The following is a 20,365-nucleotide window of genomic DNA, read 5'->3' as shown; positions in this document are numbered from 1 at the left end:
CCAGAGGGCTTTGATGTCCTTCTTGTAGTGAGGGGCCCAAAACTGAACACAGTACTTGAGGTGCAGCCTCACAAGAGCATAATACAAGGGGACAATCAACTGCTGGCCACACTATTCCTGATACAAGCCAGGATACCATCAGCCTTCTTGGCTATCTGGGCACACTGCTGGCTCATGTTCAGGTGAGTATCAATCAACATCCCTGGATCCTTTTCCTCTGCACAGCTTTCCAGCCACTCTGTCCCAAGCCTGTAGTGCTGCATGGGGTTGTTGTGGCCAAAGTGCAGGATCCAGCACTTAGCCATGTTGAATCTCATCCTATTGGCCTTTGCCCATCAACCCATCCTGTCCAGGTCCCTCTACAGAGCCTCCAGCAGTACCCTCCAGCAGACTGACACTTCCCCCCAACTTGGTGTCATCTGCAAACTTACTGAGGGTGCACTCAATTCCCTCATCCAAATCACCAATAAAGATATTAAAGAGGATGGGCCCCATCTCCGACCCCTGGGGAACACCCCTGGGGAACGGTCACCAGCTGGATTTCACTCTGTTCACCGCCTCTGTCCAGGCCCAGCTGTCCAGCCTGTTTTTAATTTAGCAAAGAATTTACCTGTCCAAGCCATGGGCTGCCAGCTTCTCCAAGAGAATACTATGAGTGACGGTGTCAAAGGCTTTGCTGAGGTCTAGGCAGACAATGCCAACAGCCTTTCCCTCTTCCACCAGGTGGGTCACCCGGTCATAGAAGGAGATGAGGTTTGTCAGGCAGGACTTGCCTTTCATGAACCCATGCTGACTGGGCCTGATCTCCTGGTGGTCCCACATATGCTGCATGATAGTATTCAAGATGACCTGTTTCATCACCTTTCCTGGCACCGAGGTCAGGCCGAAAGGCCTGTGATACCCTAGGTCCTCCTTATGACCCTTCTTATAGATGGGCATCACATTACCAAGTCTCCAGTCATCCGGGATCTCTCCAGATGATCAAGACCACTGATAGATGATGCAAAGTGGCCCAGCAATCACATCCACCAACTCCCTTAGCACCCTTGGGTAGATTTCATCTGGCCCTATGCACTTGTGACAGTCCAGGTGAAGCAGCAGGTCTCTAACTGTTTCTACGTGAACTGTCAGGGAGTTCTTCTGATCCCTGTCCCAGACTTCCAGGCCGGGAGGTTGAGTACCGCGAGGATAAGTGGTCTGGTTAGCAAATGCAAATGTAAAGAAGGCATTAAGAACCTCAGCTTTTTCCTTATACTCAGTAGTCCTGTTTTCCCCCGTGTCCAGTAAAGAATGGAGATTCTCCATGGCCCTCCTCTTGCCATTAATATATTTATAAAAACACTTTCTGTTATCCTTAACCATAGTGGCCAGGTTGAGCTCGTACTGGGCTTTGACCTTCCTGATTTTTTCTCTGCATATGCTAACAACTTCCTTGTACTCTTTCCGAGTTGCCTTTCCCTTCTTCCACTGGACATAAACTCCCTTTTTCTCCTGGAGACTCAGCAAAAGTTCCCTGTTCAGCCATGCCAGTCATCTTCCCTGCCAGCTCATCTTATGGCACACGGGGACTGCCTGTTCCTGCACCTTTAATTCTTCCTTTTTGAGGAGCGTCCAGCCTTCCTGTACCACTCTGCCCTTCAGGACTGACTCCCAAGTGACCCTCCCAGCAGTGTCCTGAACAATTCAAAGTCTGCCCTACGGAAGTCCAAGGTAACAGTTTTACTGGCCCCCTCCTGACTTTACCAATAATAGAGAACTCTACCATTTCATGGTCACTCTACCCGAGACAACTCCCTACCACCACATCTCCCACCAGTCCTTCTATGTTCATGAACAGTAGGTCTAGTGGGACAACCCCACTTGTAGGCTCACTAACAGCTGAGCCAAGAAGCTAACAATCATACAAAACCCTATGAGCAAATATTAAATATTATTTCATGTTTCAGGTCTTTAGAACTAAAGTTCTCCTTCACAAGAGCAGATTATCCCAGGCTTACACACAGTGATGACTAGATTACTTTCCCTAGAAACATCTTATCTTGGCCAAGGCTGGACACGGGACTCCAGACTTAATTAGGAATAAGAATCATATTATTCTTATCCATAATATTAACCCATCATTTAAAGAAAGGAATCCACAATATGGAAAACACAAATTCCAGATCATTCCAGAAGCTATAGTTTGGAATGGTGGGGTTGCTGTACAATTTATTCCACAGTTTTCTTAACTTAGAATCACATTAATATTCAGGGAAAGACTGCAAAATATATGACATTTAGAGCCAACTCATTCCAAGCTTCCTCTTGTGACTGATTGTGTTGGGGGTGAACAAGAGCTATACTACGTAAACTTTCTTAATTGCCTCAGGATCCTTTGAAATAGAGTCACAAAATTGGCTTTATATTCCTAACTACCCATTACCTGAGCACAATTGCTCTGGAACAGATTGCAGTGCTCCAGGCTAGGAAGTTTGTTATATATGTTTACAGGATAAACAAGCATGAAATTAACTTCATCAGAACTGCCCACTATACCCCAAAAACCTGTTAGTGATGGGTGAAAATGAATAAGCCCAGACTGGTTTCCAGCATTGAATATTCAAGGTTCATAATGATGTCCATGAGGTAAGAAGTAGTGAGCAACAGAGGGTGAGCAAGACAGCTTCTGAACTAAACCCAACAGGCACTAAAACAGACATTGGACTTCCTTTACCTCTTTTACTTTATAATAAAGCAGATGGAGAGGGTGTTACATGTCTAATTACAGTTAATATATTTAACCTCATATCTCATGATTTAGCACATACAGTAGTCAGGTTTTCATGAAAGCACTTCATCATTTCTATTCTTTTTTGCCCATTCCTTGTTTTTAATTTCAGGCTAATCTCTGATTTATACTAAAAGTCTTTCACTTTTAAGGACTGTGGCAAATGAACTATGCCTATATTCAACATATGCCATACCACAGTTTTCTTATGTTTTTTTTTTTTTTTTTTTATGCCAGAAAGCAGTTCAGCAGTTTTCTTATGCTTGAAAGAAATATAGAAAAAGAAAAGCAAAGAGATCACCCTCGATGAGCCATCAGCTTTAATTAGACATTTCTTTAATGGAAGATGATACCTATGTTTCAAGTGGCTTACTGGCTCTCAGTTTCTTCACTTCTTACTGTTTTTGTTGTTGTTTGTTTTTTCAATCCATAACTAAACATTAGTAACATGATGTAAATGAACAGAACAATAATTTTAAAATTAACACTTATATTGAGAAAAATTAAATGTGAAATTAGAAACTGGAGCTAACGTCAAAACATCACGCACAAAAAAAAGAAAAAAAATAGTGACTTTAAAAACAAACAAAGCCTTGCAGTAAGTGTGATAGGACAAATATTTAGGAAACTAGGGCCTGTTTTCAGACACTAAATAATGTCCCATTTTGGGGGGAGGCTTATAACTAATTTCTTTTAAGTACATATAGTAAGTCAGTAATTTAAACTGTTACTCAGCAGTGTTACTACAGGGTTGAAAGAAGAAAACTAAACTGTGTGCCAATCAAAAAAGACTTGATCCTGCTATCTTTCCTTACTTTCCAATTTGTTTAGTTAGAAATTGCTTACAACATACAATCAGTATTTTATTTATCCAGCTAGCTTGAGTCTGTGATGTTGATTTCCTAACCACTGCTATAAAAAGAGCAGCCCGTGAGAAAAACAGACAGACACAGCTAGCTCTGAACAGAACTACTTTATTCAGCTGCAAAAGAAACTCCATCTGTTTATTCTGCTCCAGAATAAATATTAGAAGTAATCTCTGTGTGTGGTGTAAAGGAAGACTGAAAGCCAGCTGATTCTTATGGAATGAAAATGTATGAGGAAATGTGGGAAGAAAAATCTGCAAGCAATCAGTAAGTTTTATGTACAAAAAGGAATCTTTTAAACTATTTGACTGTTTAAGTCAGAGGCATTAGTGATAGTTTGAAAATTACAGTATCTAAATAAATTTTCATTCTCTATGCCAATAGTAATAACGCATTTGTTTGCAATACCGAATTTACCTAGATGGCACATATATTCAGGCACTTTGTTGTGTTTTAAACATTTGTGGGTTTTTTTTTGTCTTATGTGTATAGTATTTTAAAAGCAACATTTTAAAAAAAAAAAATCTATGTATGTCTTCCTTTTGCCAGCTTTAGAAATGGGAAAGTGTTGATAGCTGCTGATTTCAATGACTATGAAAGTCTTTGGTGATGACAAAGAAAATTATGCCTTAAAAGTTGATTAGCATTGAGACAGAGCAATAGATCTTGAACTTCAGTTGAGTTAGACTAGCAGTAGATATTTAAAAACATAATTGGAAATTTTTCATTTAATGTGTATATATATATATAAACATTAAAAAAAGAAAAAAAAAAACAAGCAAGCAAACAAACAAACGAAAAACAGAACAAGAGAGAAATAAACCAGTTGCTATGAACAAAGAATAAGATTAACTATATTCTTAACACTGCCCCCGAATTCTTCCAGTTAGATTCAATACTGTGACACAAAGGCAAGACTGATTAACAGCAAGAAGAATATAAAAATGGAAATAATTACAACTAAGTAATTACAAACTAAAAAAAAAAAAAAAAAAAAAAAAAAAAAAAAAGCTTGAAATTGTGGATCTGATAATGATTTTTTAAGTTTGTTTTATTTTATTTTTTTGGAGATGGAGGATGCAATCAGACTGAAGAACAGCAAACCACATATTAGAAGGGGATGGAATAATTAACAATTAGTCCCAGATCTTAAAAAACAGACCTTAATTGAGATTTAGTTTGAAGAAACCCACCATGTCTGTAATTGTCCTTAAAGGAAAATGACATATAATACGATGTCATAGCAAACATAAACTGTGCCAAACTTACATAATGGCTTTTTTTTTTTCTTTTCTTTTCCATGGCCCATTTTCTAAGCATAGGAAAGTGCATATATCTCATCTCTGTGAACTTCAGTCAAGTATTTGATATACAGGTGAGAGAAACATATACATTAAGTTGGAGAAGATAGAGATAGGTGAAACTACAAGGTCACATGAGGGGAAATTTGGGAATACAGAGCTTTAAAAGTAGCTGCATCAACATGTAGGGACACTATTTTTGTGGACATCTTAAAGAATGGGCTTGGAAATATGGAATGCTAGTTAAAAACTGGTGAACTCCTGTTTTCAAAAGATTAGGAGTGTGTTCATGAGATTTACTATTGTGATTTTATGAAACATGCTCAAAAGAAAGATAAAATTTTGGGAATTCACAACAAAGCATTTTTCTATAAACTGGTCCTGATTGGTATGGAATAGAGAGTCATCTTGTGCAACAGCACACTGGAGTGGCAATATACTTTATATCTCTAAAAAGACAAGTAATGTAACCAAATAAAGCTTTCTTGCAAAGATAGAAATTAGTGTCGTACAAGAAAGATGTTAGACTTCATTTGTAACTGGGTGTTTAATATCAGATACATGTGTTCAAGAAAAATTAAACTGAAACAGAAGAGGTACAGTAACTTCAAGATTGCTCGGGGTATGGAAATGTTTTATGATGAAAATTAGTAGCTTTATGTAAGGCAATCATGTTTACAGTAGCTGGAAAACAGGCTTTTGAGGGACCCTCAGCTCCATCAGAATTCTCTCAAAATCAGCACTGAGAAACCATTCAGAAGTCTAGAATACAAATTTGCTGGTATTTCTTCATTATTATTATTTTTTTAAATATAGAGGTGTTGCTGCATTTTGCTGGTAAAATGTAGCCTCTTCCATTTTGTTTTCTTGTGCTACATATCTGGAAAAAATAGACATAACGGTGCTGTTCATTCAAAGCAAGGATGTCGGGGATATTGATCTCAGAGGCAGCAGGTATTGCTGCCTCCATCACTTTTATCCCCCTGCCATCAGCCTTGCTCATAAGTCTGACTCTCCAGGGTTTTCCCCAAGAGTCTCTTTTCCATCCCTAATTCTCTCTCTTCTTTTCCTTCCATTTCTCAGTGGGAAAAGCCCATATCAAGCCTTTATTCTTTGGACAGCAACATTTATTTTTGCTTATACTGCAGAGAACCATAGAAATTAGCAACCATAAAAAAGGAATAATTTGACCCTAGAGAAATGTTAATGTTAAGTGATGAAATGCAGATAAAGTAGATTGGAAACACAGCTTCTGTAATGTAAGCCTGACACAAGAACATTGCAAGGACCAGTTATGCACTATCTTCCCATGGATTGCCATCACATGATTTTCTGCACCCCTCATTTGATCTATATAAGTATTCTCAGTCTCTTTTATGAAGACTCTTTAGTTGCACTTGTTTGTAACAAGGAAAATATTGGGTGACCTCTGACACAAAAGGGTTATCCAGTATTAGACTCATCTCAGACCCAATCTCAGATCCAGGTATATCAGCTTTTGGTATTTAATGCATTGGCATGATGGTTTACACTTACAACCAATTTTATTGGACAGTCTATATAGTTAGCTGCCTGTTTCAAGTGTTTTTTACACTGTGATTATGGACATATATCAAGCAAATGCCTAAGAAAATAATAAGATAAAAAAGAAAATAAAAATATAGTTATAAGACATTTTGCTCTGCAAAACTAAAATGCAATTCAGCTTCAGAAGGATGAATGAGTGCCTTTTAAAAGGCAGCACTTAGTGAGTGATGAGGTTCACTATAATGAGAATTCTGTGCAGAAAAAAAAAATATATATGATTCAATACCACTGTACTATACCTCTGTTATTTTGTATTGCGCTGTTTATTCTAGTTCTCTTTTATTTCACAGTTTGTCCATACCCAGTTAAACTATATTAAAAAAAGAATAAGGATTTTTCTTTTTCAGCCATGTATTCAGCTTTCATACTATAGTTAATGGGATTTCATTACACTATCAGGAAAAGTGATATCTAAATTTATACAAACAATGATCTCTTCAGTACCAGTGGTGTATTGTTCTGTACTATTATTTCTCTCTTTTTGCTGCATATCTGGAATATTTGCATCACAATTGTTGAAAGTCTCTTTGGCTGTGCAACTCTGAACTATGAGCTGAGTTGTATTAATGGCAATTCCTCTCAGGTTGAAAGTTTTGTTTTGTTTTGTTTTGTTTGTATTGTATTTAATGCTTCTGTAACATTCTGTGATCAAGCAAGGAGAAAAGATAGGTATAGAAATATTGTCTATTGTTGTCCCACTCCCATTTGGGGATGTCTAATAACCCATGCTCAAAATATCAGCTGAAACAAGTGAGAGTCAGTAGACTGAACACTTACTGCTTTGGGTATTATGAATGTCTGGGAGAAGAGATGCATAGTAAAGCTTTCTCCTGATAGCAAATTATTGAAATACCACATGATGAAACAGGCAAGATAAACCTATTGCTGCATATAATAATGTTCCATCTGCCAACACTGACAGTTTGTTATCTGTACCTTTTCCTTGCACAAGGGTTTCCCAGAAGCTTTGATAATGTTTTTATTATTATATCCTAAATGTATTTTTCATAGGCACTTATTAATAGCTGTATTTTTATCAAGGAAAACATGAGTTTCAAAGTCATTTTACATAAACTTAGTAAGCATATTTACATACATGTGTCTCAGGGAATCAGCATGTCAGACTCCATTTACAGAGGAAGTATCTGCTCTGTCTCCTTTTTAAATGGGGAACTTCCACTTAAAGGGTCTGCTCTTTTTCTTTCCAGACAAGCAGGCTGAAATCTAATTTACACAAATGTGAATAGTCAGAATGGTCAATATCTTTACACTACTACGTATGCATGCTGAAACTAACGCAAATGCATTCTGCTACCTTATTAATTACTGCTCAGAGTAACCCTTCAGGTCCAGTCAAGTTCCCAAAACCTCAAGGATAGAGATTCCACAACTTTCCTGAATAACCTCTTCCAGTATTTGACCACCCTCATGGTCTGGCGCCATCTTCTCTGTATCCTCTGGTCAGATACAGAGCTGTCTCGGCTCTCCCAGCCTCTCCTCATGAGTCAGAGAGATACAGCCCAGGTTGCAATACTTTGCATTGCTTTTTGTTGAATTTCATGAGGTTCACATCACCCAATTTCTTCAGCCCATGCTGATCCCTCTAAGGAACAGTCCTGCCTTCCAGCACGCTGACTGCTGCTCCCTTAATCTGCTCACATCTACAGACTTGCTGAGACTGCCCTCCATCCTGTCACCCATGTGTTTAATGGAGATATTAAGCAATATTGTTCTTAGTTCTGATCCCTGAGGGATTCTATTGGTTACTGGCTGCTAGCTGGACTTTGTGGCACAGATGATAATAAAGATCAAGCCCAGCAGTCAAACCAGCTTTCCAACTCACCTTTATTGTCCACTTATCCAGTCTTTGTCTCACCAATTTGTGATGATGAAATTACAGAAGACTACTAAAGTCAAATTTGCAATATCCACTCCTCTTCTCTTGTTCACAGAGCCAGCCATATTATCGGGTGGGTCAGACATGATTTGCCCTCATTAAATCCATGTTGAATGTTCCATATCATATTCCTGTCTCTCAGATATGCAGATACAGCTTGTAAATGGATTTGCTCCATAATATTCCAACAGACTGAGGTTAGCCTGGCAGCATTTACCTGGGTTCCCCTTTGTTTAGTACGTTTAATAAAGTTGATATTCAAAATATTGATGTTCATAATGTGTATTAAAGTATTAAAGTATTAAGTATTAAAATTACGTAATTATTAAGTATTAAAATTCTGTGTAATATTAAAATTTTGTGTTCTTATTGGCAAAATTTTTGAAAAAGATGTGTTCTTTGGAAGAGAGAAGTTTGACGTGATGAAAAAGTTATTTCTGTCTCTCAGATACTTTCTTTCAGGTACTGTCTACATCTGTCTACAATATGATAGCTCTAAGGAAAACCTTTTTAAAGGTTTTTAAAGGTTTTTAAAGGTTGAGTATAGTCTCCAAAGACAATGTTTACCTGGTCTTAAACACAGAAGACATTTTAATTAGACAAGAAAGCACAAGAGAAAATTGTTTAATAAAGTGGAGTGTAATCAGCTGCCACCTACAACTTCAGTTCAACTGTTGATTGTAGCAAAAAGAACTGTTAAGTTAATGTGACATTGAAGTGCCACAGTTGTTTGCTTTCTAAATACAAAATGTTTTGTTCTTCTAATATTATAGACCATGCTTGACACCATGTAAATATGTGTTTCTGATTCTAGGCCAAGAAACTGCACAGCAGAAGGGGGAAAAGTGTCCATTGGTCCCTTCTAGCTCTGGTTCAGTCTGACTGTTGCTGAGAGGCCAGTAGCAGATCTCATTCCACACAGCTCACTGTGACCACTCCTGTCACAGAGGACGCAACAGGAATGAGAAAGCTATTTTCGCCTGTGTTCAGGCACCAGCTGGCATTTGAGTCAGGAACATATCTTCCAGTTTAGACTTTCCTATAAGGTTTTAAGCTTAAGATGCTTCTATAGTATATGGAGAGACTTGAGTTCTCTCCTTTTCTCTTTCTCAGTGAGTTTGCAGAAAGAGCTCTGGTATAAAATCTGCTTTCACCCTTTCAATACCTTTGCTTCTCCTGTATCTGGATTTGTTTGCAAAGGTGCTGGAAAAGGGAACCTAGATCACGCTACCTAACTCAAGGGTAACATTTCTTTAGTTTCTCATCCAAAGACACACCAACATATGGGCCAGGTGTAAGAATTTAACCCCATGTAAGTATTTCTAAACATTTATTCTGTGATGTTCTTCAATAGCAACCTTAAGAGATGCTACTAAGGAAATACTGGGAAGAATGTCATATGTAATGGAAACTGTATTGTGTATATTGAGACTTCCTAATCCTTCCATCACTTTTACTCAGAGAAAACAATATTTTTTTGTTTTGTTTTTCCAAAACCTTTGACAAATATTCCACCACATCTTTTCTTCCCAATAAAAGTGTTGTCAAGTTCTCCCACACACACTTTGAAGGACTAGGAAAAAAAAAAAATTATTGGTGGCTATCTGCTGACACTCATTCCAAGGATACGTTCTAGTAGAAATACAAATCACTTTCCCTGAGGAAACACTTGACCTGTATTTTATCTAGGTAGACTTGGTTCTGCCTCTGATCTTGGATTTTCATCTCAGCTTTTCCAAAATAAATGCAACAAATAGGTCAATGTTTGCATCTAGCATTGGCAGAATTGTATGTATAAAATTGCAAAAAGTTCTAGGCAATTTTCAGAATCATACCCTACGTGATTATTACTATAAAAATGTACTGGTTCTGTAAGTCTGTGGCTTGCATTCCCTCTCACTCACTGATAGAGGAAAAGGATAAGGTCTACGACGCCATGTTTCAAAAAATAAAATAAAATAATAAAATAAAATAAAATAAAATAAAATAAAATACAGAAATTAAAAAAAAATGCAATCTTGATTTGAGTTCAAGGAGGAAGCCCAAGTGTGAGGAGATGACATTTTGTGGCTGAAAGAGCAAAGCTCTGGTGAAGTTTCCACACAGGTTGCATGTGACCTTGTGCTCCAGGCTTTAAAAATCCATATATTGCATATATGCGTATAAAGAATGCATATAAATTCAGAGAGTACCTCTGACGTATTGGTATTCTATAAGCCTGGGAACCTGTAAAATGCTGGTTTGAAAAATATATAAATTAATAAATTAACCTACATGTCATGATATTTCTACGCTCCATCTCTGAGGTTACAAAAGTCCACTCAGCTGTTTAAACCATCACAGAATCACAGAATCATCTAGGTTGGAAAAGACCTCCAAGATCACCTCTGGCCTAACACTAACAAGTCCTCCATTAAACCATATCACTAAGTTCTACATCTAAACGTCTTCTAAAGACCTCCAGGGATGGTGACTCAACCCCTTCCCTGGGCAGCCCATTCCAATGCCTAACGACCCTTTTGGTAAAGAAGTTTTTCCTAATATCCAACCTAAACCTCCCCTGATGTAACTTTAGCCCATTCTCCCTCGTCCTATCACCGGGCATGTGGGAGAATAGACCAACCACCACCTCGCTACAGCCTCCTTTAATGTACCCATAGAGAGCAATAAGGTCATCCCTGAGCCTCCTCCTTTTCAGGTTAACCAACCCCAGCTCCTTCAGCCACTCCTCCTAAGACTTGTTCTCCAGACCCCTCACCAGCTTCGTTGCCCTTCTCTCAACACACTCAAGCACCTCCATGTCCTTCTTGTAGTGAGGGGCCCAAAACTGACCACAGTACTCAAGGTGCGGCCTCACCAGAGCCGAGTAAAGGGGGGCAATCCCTTCCCTAGACCTGCTGGCCACACTCTTTCTTTTGAAAGCCAGGATGCTGTTGGCCTTTTTTGGCCAACTGAGCACACTGCTGGCTCATATTCAGCCAACTATCAACCAGTACTCCCAGGTCCTCCTATGCCAGGCAGCTTTCCAGCTACTCATCTTCCAGCCTGTAGCACTGCTTGCGGTTGTTGTGCCCCAAGTGCAGGACCCAGCACTTGGCCTTGTTGAACTTCATACAGTTGGCCTCAGCCCATTGGTCCAGCCTATCCGGATCCTCCAGCAGAGCCTTCCTACCCTCGAGCAGATCGACACATGCACATAACATGGAGTCGTCTGCAAACTTACTGAGGGTGCACCTGATCCCCTCATCCAGATCATCGATAAAGATATTAAAGAGAACTGGCCCTAGTTCTGAGCCCTGGGGGACTCCACTAGTGACTGGCCTCTGACTGGATTTAACTCCATTCACCACAACTCTTTGGGCCCAAATGCCCAGCCAGTTTTTAACCCAACAAAGTGTACGCCAGTCCAAGCCATGAGCAGCCAGTTTCTTCAGGAGACTGCTGTGGGAAATGGTGCCAAAAGCCTCACTGAAGTCAAGGTAGACCACATCCACAGCCTTTCCCTCATCCACTAAGCACGTCACTTTGTCATAGAAGGAGATCAGGTTCATCAAGCAGGACCTGCCTTTCATAAAGCCATGCTGACTGGGCCTGATCGCCTGGTTGCCCTGGAAGTGCCACGTGATGACACTCAAGATAATCTGCTCCATGAGCTTCCCTGGCACTGAAGTCAGACTGACAGACCTATAGTTCCTCCGGCCCTCCGGCCCTTCTTGTAGATGGGCGTCATGTTTGCTAGCTGCCAGTCAACCGAGACCTCCCCAGCTGCTGATAAATGATGGAAAGCAGCTTGGTCATCTCTTCCGCCAGTTCTCTCAGTACCCTCTGGTGGATCCCATCCGGCCCCATCGGCTTGCATACATCCAAGTGCTGTAGCAGGTCACCAACCATTTCCTCGTTGATTATGAGGGCCACATTCTGCTCCCCATCCCCTTCCACCAGCTCAGGGGACTGGGTATTCAGAGAACAACTTGTCTTGCCGCTAAAGACTAAGGCAAAGAAGGCATTAAGCACCTCAGCCTTTTCCTCATCTCTTGTCACTGTTTCCCCCCGCATCCAGTAAAGGATGGATATTGTCTTTAGTCCTCCTTTTCGTGTTTATATATTTATAAAAACACTTTTTTTTATCTTTAACAGCAGTAGCCAGATTGAGCTCCAGATGAGCTTTGGCCTTTCTAATTTGGTCCCTGCACAGCCTTACAACATCCTTATAGTCCTCCTGAGTGGCCCGCCCTCTTTTCTAAAGGTCATAACCCCTCTTTTTCTTCCTAAGTTCTAGACACAGCTCTCTGTTCAACCAGGCTAGTCTTCTGCGCTGGCTTGTCTTTGGGCACGTGGGGACAGTCTGCACCTAAACTAACAGTGTCAGAAGAAAGGAGAAGTACCAAAATTAAGCACTGTAATACTGTGAACAGTGAACTGTTCTCTTTCTTGTTTCTGAGGCATATGTTTCCTCTCTCTCTGTAGACAAAGGAAGAGAAGGAAGGAAAAAAAAAAAAAAGGAAAAACAAACAAACAAACAAAACCTACTGCTATAATTTCCCTTCTCCATCAGGAAATTTTTCTAAGTAAAACTACGGTTAATCACACTGCCTTTTTCCTGATCTTGTTTCTTGGTGATAAATCAATGTCAGAATGTTACATATTTTAATGATCTCTAAAAATAACTCACTTAGCTATTCCTCTATTGCACTGTTTTTAGCATCAAATATTCAAAGATTATTAGTAATAAACAACTGCTCAGAGAGCATTATTGCTTCAAAAAGGATTCTGGGAGGTCTGCCATAACGGCAAATTTCCTGTTTCTCTGATGACCCTCCATTGCATGTTTCTGTGATGGTAATGCAAAAGAAATACACTAGAAATGTGGATTTATCATGGGAAAATAATAAGGATTCTAAGGATACAGAAAATGTTTTACTTTTTTTTTCTTTTTGTAATTCTTAGAAAAATCAGAAAATAATCATTAGAATATATGTCAAGTTAGATATGCCACCCCAAAAAGAATCAGCCAAGCTTAGAACAGTGAAGCTGTGGGTTTGAAAGATAAGTAAGGAGAGATAATAGAGAGGTGAAATAATTTATCCAAATAAAGCTTTAAAAGATGCCCAGAATCTTTCAAAATTGCTTGTGGTAGAACTATTTCCTTTATTATGGTAGTCATAATGTAAATAAATAGTTGTTTTCCTTTTGTTATCTCATTTGATTTAACAGTATCACAAACATATGCAGGATTTTATGGAAAATTTCTAGCAAGAAGATTGATTATATTCTCAAAAGAAAGCAGGATTCATCAAATTAATTGGCCAACTTACCACTTGCAAAGAAAGTTAATTGATTCTTAAATAAATGTCTTTTTTCACCTCTTCCACAAATACCTTATTCCCCTTTTGCTCACAGTGGAACTACCTTAACAAAACCATGGTTTTGTAGAGCTGTAGCCAACAGACGGCTGTGACCAGACCTAAACTGGTAATGCTAAAATGGATTACCAAGGGGTATTTACACATCATCTTCTAAAGAAACATCATAATGTCCCCAAATTACTTTGTGAGTTGTCTCTTAAAGTTCTGCTTTGCTACATGTCAGCACTTTCACCTGCCATAATCCTCTGTTAAAGCCAGTGGAAAAGGGCCAGTGATATCATCACCATACTGTTTTGAGTGGAGGTTTAAAATAGAGGTTTTTCTGTTCCATGTTCTGAGATTCATATCTGTGCTCACAAATCAGTTCCACCCAGCTGGACTTCCCATCTTTTGCCTGCAACAATTGCTTGAATGAAAATAAATAAATAAATAAATAAATAAATAAATAAAAATAAAAGGCCCAGTAATTCACTGTGGTCAAGTGTTTCTGATAAGTGAGATGTAGGTTCACTCTTATCAGAGCAGATCTACAACTCCATGCAGCCAGTAGTATCTTTTTAATTGACATGTCAGCTTTGGATATGTTGGCAAATTTTTAAGCTATTTTTTTTCAAGGTGCTTGCAATTCTTGAAGGTTTTTACTTTCCCTTCCAGAAATATTTGAGTCACTAACAGGTGTCTTACTAGCAGCAAATAGAGATGCTGGACAGATATGTCTGTCAAAAGAACAGAAGCAAACCACATCCTTGATTTCAACGTGCCTTATGTAGACAGACAGCTAAATTTGCATAGATATGGTGTCAGTGCCCAGATGAGTTCTCAGAGCAATTCTAGCAAGCATGATCTTGACTTTCAAATCTTTGCAGCCACTACATATACTTAAATATTTCAAAGAGATATTCTAATACATTCAAAACAAACTCACTCAGGAAATCAGTTTGTTGACCAAGGTTGCAGATATCCAGTTTATATGAGAAAAATATTTATTTTTACTTAATTGCTGTCTGTTGTAAATTCTATTTCAAGTGCAAGTCTTGCTTACTTTTTAAAAAACGTAATAAATGGTTAAAGTTTCCATTGAAAGAGCTTTCAGCTAGGAGTATTTTATTCTGCGTACTTTCTCAGCATATTGCCATGCTATTCAACTGACTAGCTGGTAAACAGTTTACATTATAGGAATTGGTTAGGAATGTTTTTCCAGTACTTTTATTTAGTATATTGTTCCAGAAAGTATTGGCATATACTGCATGAGGTATTGAGCTAATTACATTCTTTTTTACCCTCATCACACAGTATGATTAATAAACAATTATATCTGAAGAAAATTATGTACTAATAAAAGTCTGCATGAATGAGTGATATGACCCCTACAGGTGTTTGAGTTAGGCTGATGTGAGGGTTCAGAAGAGGCAGGACACACTAAAAATAAGTGATATAATTTCAAAAATCATTTCAGAACATTTTGTGCTGATTTATGAGTAATAAAATGTACTGCATTATTCATATTCTGCACAACCTAGACTTGGCTAAAGTATCCGTTACACATACCCTTTCCTTCTGATTATTTGATTAGTAAAATCTGAATTCTGGTTTGATGATTTTCAGAGAAAAATAGACAATAATTTATTGAAGGTTCCATACAACTGGCATCGGTGATTTTTAGAATGTCTACTTCCTTCATTATTCATTAATTACTCATGAATTTTGATTCCCACTTGTATTTTTTATTTATTATTTCTGCTCTCCTTGTTTTATACTTTGTACTGTGTCCAGTATAGAACACCTTCTAAATAAAATTGCTTTCTTCTGTATGAACAAGGGAAGTCACAAAGTTGAAAGGGTGAGACTTGGATCACTATAGTATATAAATTGATGTGAAAATTTGACTGTTCAACATAACTGGTCTTCAAGAGAACACAATCTTTAAAACAATTTTAATCTGCTAAGAAAAAAAAAAGAAAAATATCTCACACATCAACGTGACATAGCAAGAATGAAGGAGAAGAGAATCCTTAATTCCCAGTCTTCCCATGAAAAATATATCAACACGTGGATTCTTAAAACAAGCTCCAGCTGTCAATTATCTGAAAATAAGTGGTACATGCAAACATCACTGGAGAAATACAGGGAGCTTCTCTCTCTGTTTGCATATTCTGTATGGTTATTAAAGAACATTGCAGAAACTGAAACATATTTTCATTTGTACAACAAGCTTGGTGTGTTTAGAAAGTTTCTTCACTTGGGAGGTTTCATCTAACATTCTTTCTCATCCAAACAATATGGTAACTTACTTCATAATTTACATATTTGTTGACTACTGTGTGTCTTTTCATATTAGCATCACTTTTTTTCCAAAAGGATAGCAAAACTATTTCAGTGTATCCTATAAGCACTCTTGGACCCCAAATAGAGATAAAGTTGAGTAACTTCAGGTTAAAGGAATGAAACAGATGTTATATAACTGAACTGTATTGATAGTGGTTCATACAGAGCATCACAGGATCTTTCTTGAAAATTTACTGTGGTTTTGAATAAACCAATGTGTTACATCCAGGTATAGCTTAAATTTTAACCTGTATTCATTCACCTTCATATTCTACAAAAACAGAGGTTTCTTCAATGATTATCATTATGAGCGACACTAAAATAAGATTCAGTCTGAAAAAATAAATAAATAAAAGTGAGATAATACACTTTGGAAAATTATTTTGTGAAATTTAGCTGTGGTTCAAGGAAAAATGAAAAACAAGAAGCAGAAATATTCATGTAAACTGTAGAACATTAGTAGATATATAACCAGATATATGTTTACAGGATGATACAGCTCTACTGAAATCTATGCAATTTGGGAAATTACATTCACAATCATAGACATTGTTATAGACCAGAAAAATTATAGACCTTCTGTTTTTGACATTGATCAGACTACATCTAATGTCTGTAGATATGACTCCTCAGCATTATGAAGGCAGCATTAAAGTATATTATTAAGCAGATACTCTACTTTCAATGTATGCTTGTTGTTTCATTCATGTGAGCCTGAATTTGCTCTTTATATTTTTTATTTCTTACAAAATTATGGCCTATGCAATCTTACTGCTGGAATTCCATTCATCCATCTTCCATACTTACCTGGCAGGGGAGACAATATGATTAGGCAGGCAGTTTTCCTAGGGTGAGGCTCTTCCCCTGCACACTGCTTTGCTGACTCCTGTGATTTTCCCAAATGCAGGAAATTCAGAAATTGTAGGAGTGGGGAACTGCATTTGTGCTCTCCCCTGAAAATTTTATCTACTGTTCTAAAGAGAAAAGGAAGGCTGGACATCCTTCAAGAATGCAATTTTGAAGGCACAGATGCCGGCCTTTTCAAATGTACTGAGTTTATCAGGTATTGAAGAAGCTGGCAGAAGTGCCTCACCGAGGCACTTTCAATGATTTATCATCAGTCCTGGTTAACTTCAGAGGTCCCGGTTGTCTGGAGGTTAACAAATGTGATATCCATCTACAAAGACAGGAAGGAATATCCAGGGAACTACAGGCCTGTCAAGGAAGGTCATGGAGCAAATCGTCTTGAATACCATCATACAGCATGTAGAGCACAAACAGGTATTCAGAGCCAGACAGCATGGGTTTATGAAAGGCAGGTTCTGTTAGACTCACCCTACATCCCCCCAGTGACAGGAAGACAGTTGATGAAAAAGCAAACAAAACCAAGAGTGTTTTCTTGCACAAAAAGAATGGTTATCACTGAGGACAGACTCTTAGTGGACTGACTTCCATTTTAGAAGACTGGATGATGTGATACTTGGTTTTTCCTGGTACCCCATAGTTAGGAATGAAGCTGTCATCTGCATGCAACACAAGTTAAAATGTTAAACAAAACTAAAAGAAAGAATTACATACAAAAGGTAGCATGCCATGTTTGGTTTTATGAGTCTTCAGAACCACTTCTTGCTATTTGATGGCAACATTCTCTGGCCATAAAACTATTGTAACATATCAGGAATTAAATACTTAATCCACAAAATTAGCAATTATACAACAGGATTATCCACACTTTGTGAATTCAGAATTAAAGATCAAGAAAAAAGGAAAGGAAATTATTTTCCTTCGGTAGTTCCCATAAAATATTAAACTTGTAGTGGAAAAAAAGTCATTCTTTGGACTAAACAAACTAGTAAATTAGTCTTAGTCTGAGAAACATGGTTTCCTTAATCCCAATGTTCATTACAGTCAATTTCTGTTAAGTAGAAGTTGAATGAGTTGAGTTCATGCAACCAGAAATTAAATCAGGCTTCAAAAATGGTGTAAAAAGAGCTACAGTTTCCTAATTCAGAAGCTCATAGCCTGCTGTCAATTATGCTGATGTTAAACAAAAGTTTCTTCCTCATCACACACAACATCCAGAGCAATGTAATCTATTGCAGAATGAGGACAGATAGTCACATGCTTTTTAATAAAATTCCTAAGTTCACACTTCACTAGCTATACACACACAAATAGTAACTCCTTGTCCAAAAAAAATGAGATGTTATGTTGTGGTTTGTAGAAATGTTAAAAATTATGTACTCTGCTAGCTATTGCTTCTGTTTTCAGATTGGACTCAGATTTGATGATCTTGGAATGAGGCATCACTGATTTCCTAAGAGACCATCTTAAATAGGTATAGAAGATGGTATGGGAATTGTGCATTATATGTTTTTAGAAGTGAGGATCTGTTAATAAATAACTTGCCTTCCACATGCAGTGACCACTTCCAAAATGGTGAAAGAAAAATCCTTACAATGGCCAAGATTTTAAATCTTTCCTTTGAGCCAGAGAAAGATTTTTGAGAATATTCAAGCATCTAATTTTCACCTTCTGGCATGATTATTCAGAAAAGAAAAAAAAAAAAATCCCCTTGATTCCTACTTAGCCTGTTTTGATCAGATTCTTTTTCTCCAGACTGAACTTTGCAGAAGAAGGAAGACATACAGGAAGACCAACTCACATACGAAGACTTTGAATTTGCTAAGACTTTGTCTCACATTTATATAGCATGATTGTTGTGGGTTAGATAAATTAAATACTAGCTATAAATATTACTCTTTACAAGTCAATGCAATATGAAAATATTTCCATGCCAATGTTGATATATCACATACATTTATTTCAGGCTTTAATTCAGTTATGATTAAGAAGTACACAGAAACATGAATCAAACTCCAGACAAGTATCCACAAGTAGCTCAGCAAAAGAAGAACAAGATATATTTATTCATAACTATGTCTAAAGCTGTGGGGAAAAAAAAAAAAAAAGAAAAAAAAAGTGTAACACAAAGTTCTGACCTGCACTGTGTCTAATATAAGCAATGAATATCTGGGGAGTGAGTCAACTTTGCACCCATGGGGACTTTTTCAGTGTCTATATTAGAAGTTTGTCGTCATCGCCCCACATGCTGCATGACTTGCACTGACATCTGCCTCAAAACGCGTCTTCTCTCCATTTGTGAATGCCCAGGCTGCTCTTCTCTAAAACTGATTTTGTCTAGAAGATGCTGGAAATGGAAATGAAGCATTAAGAAAGGAGCATACTTTGAGAGAGACTGAATAGTTGCGCTCTGTCCTGCGTATATTTAAGCAATCTGAGAAGTGAATATATTTAAAGCACAATTAAAAACATATTCTGTAGAAATTGAATGAATCCACAAAGTCCAAAACAACAGGAGAGAAGAGGGATCTACTTAATAAGTGGATTTTTAAGATTCAGAGTTTCTCGTTTTTTATTTTTCTTTTTTTAAAAAAAAAAAAGTGTTTATACTGCAGCATACTGTTTATACTTCATGGAAAAATAGAGTAACCTTCCAGTGTTATTAAGACCATCTAAAGGTATATTTGAGGTTCCAAGATCCATGTTAGCAGATCTAGACAGGTCAGTAACATGTAAGCAGAGGATCTCCATCTTGTAGAAGCAGGGTGAAGTTTGTTGATTACTACCCAGTCTCAGAACTGCCTTGTTCTCTCCATGGAGAATGTTTCTCTCACATGGACTCCCTTTATGTTTTTCATCTGGGAAAGAGAATTTGCCTCTTTAGTGGAAAAGAAATCTGAAACCAAGAGAACATCTTGTCATCTATTTTAAGGCTTTTAGCAAACCACCTGCATAGCACCTGGGACCTTCACTCTACTCAGCTTTAAAACTACTCCTGACCTCCCCTGGGGTAACAATTTATTCACAGTCAAAATTTATATTTTGTCAGTGTTAACCAGCTGTGCATTTTTCTTATTATTTCCATAACTATTTTATTCAGAAGTTCATGTATACTCTAAGCAGTATTTTTAGACCTATTTCAGTGGTCATTGAGTACATATATTAAGTTGTTTTCAGAAGTATCATAACAACTTCCTCATGAAATATAGAAACAGTATTGAAATTAGAAGTCTAAGGAGGAATTATATAATTAAAATGTAAGTAATGACTTATCCTTTAGAAAAAGAATATCAGTCTTTGTTTTTACAAACATATCATTACTTTTCACTGGTAGCTAGTTTTCTCAGGAGTAACTGGATAATTAGAAAGATTTGCTTTGTATACAGAAAAAT

The 20,365-nt window shown here is 37.5% G+C and overlaps 1 non-coding gene across 1 annotated transcript; it reads left to right on the top strand.

Annotated features, from left to right (window-relative positions):
• Positions 1–16,908: 16,908 nt before the first annotated feature.
• Positions 16,909–17,065, top strand: LOC125183300 (U1 spliceosomal RNA). The gene has a single exon (XR_007165095.2). It is a non-coding gene; the product is annotated as a U1 spliceosomal RNA (small nuclear RNA).
• The last annotated feature ends 3,300 nt before the right edge of the window (positions 17,066–20,365 follow it).

The sequence above is a fragment of the Anser cygnoides genome, chromosome 2, assembly GCF_040182565.1.
Source record: "Anser cygnoides isolate HZ-2024a breed goose chromosome 2, Taihu_goose_T2T_genome, whole genome shotgun sequence".
Classification (NCBI taxonomy): Eukaryota; Metazoa; Chordata; class Aves; order Anseriformes; family Anatidae; genus Anser; species Anser cygnoides.
The sequence above is the reverse complement of the archived record's forward strand: the minus strand, read 5'-3'. Positions and strand labels throughout refer to the sequence as shown.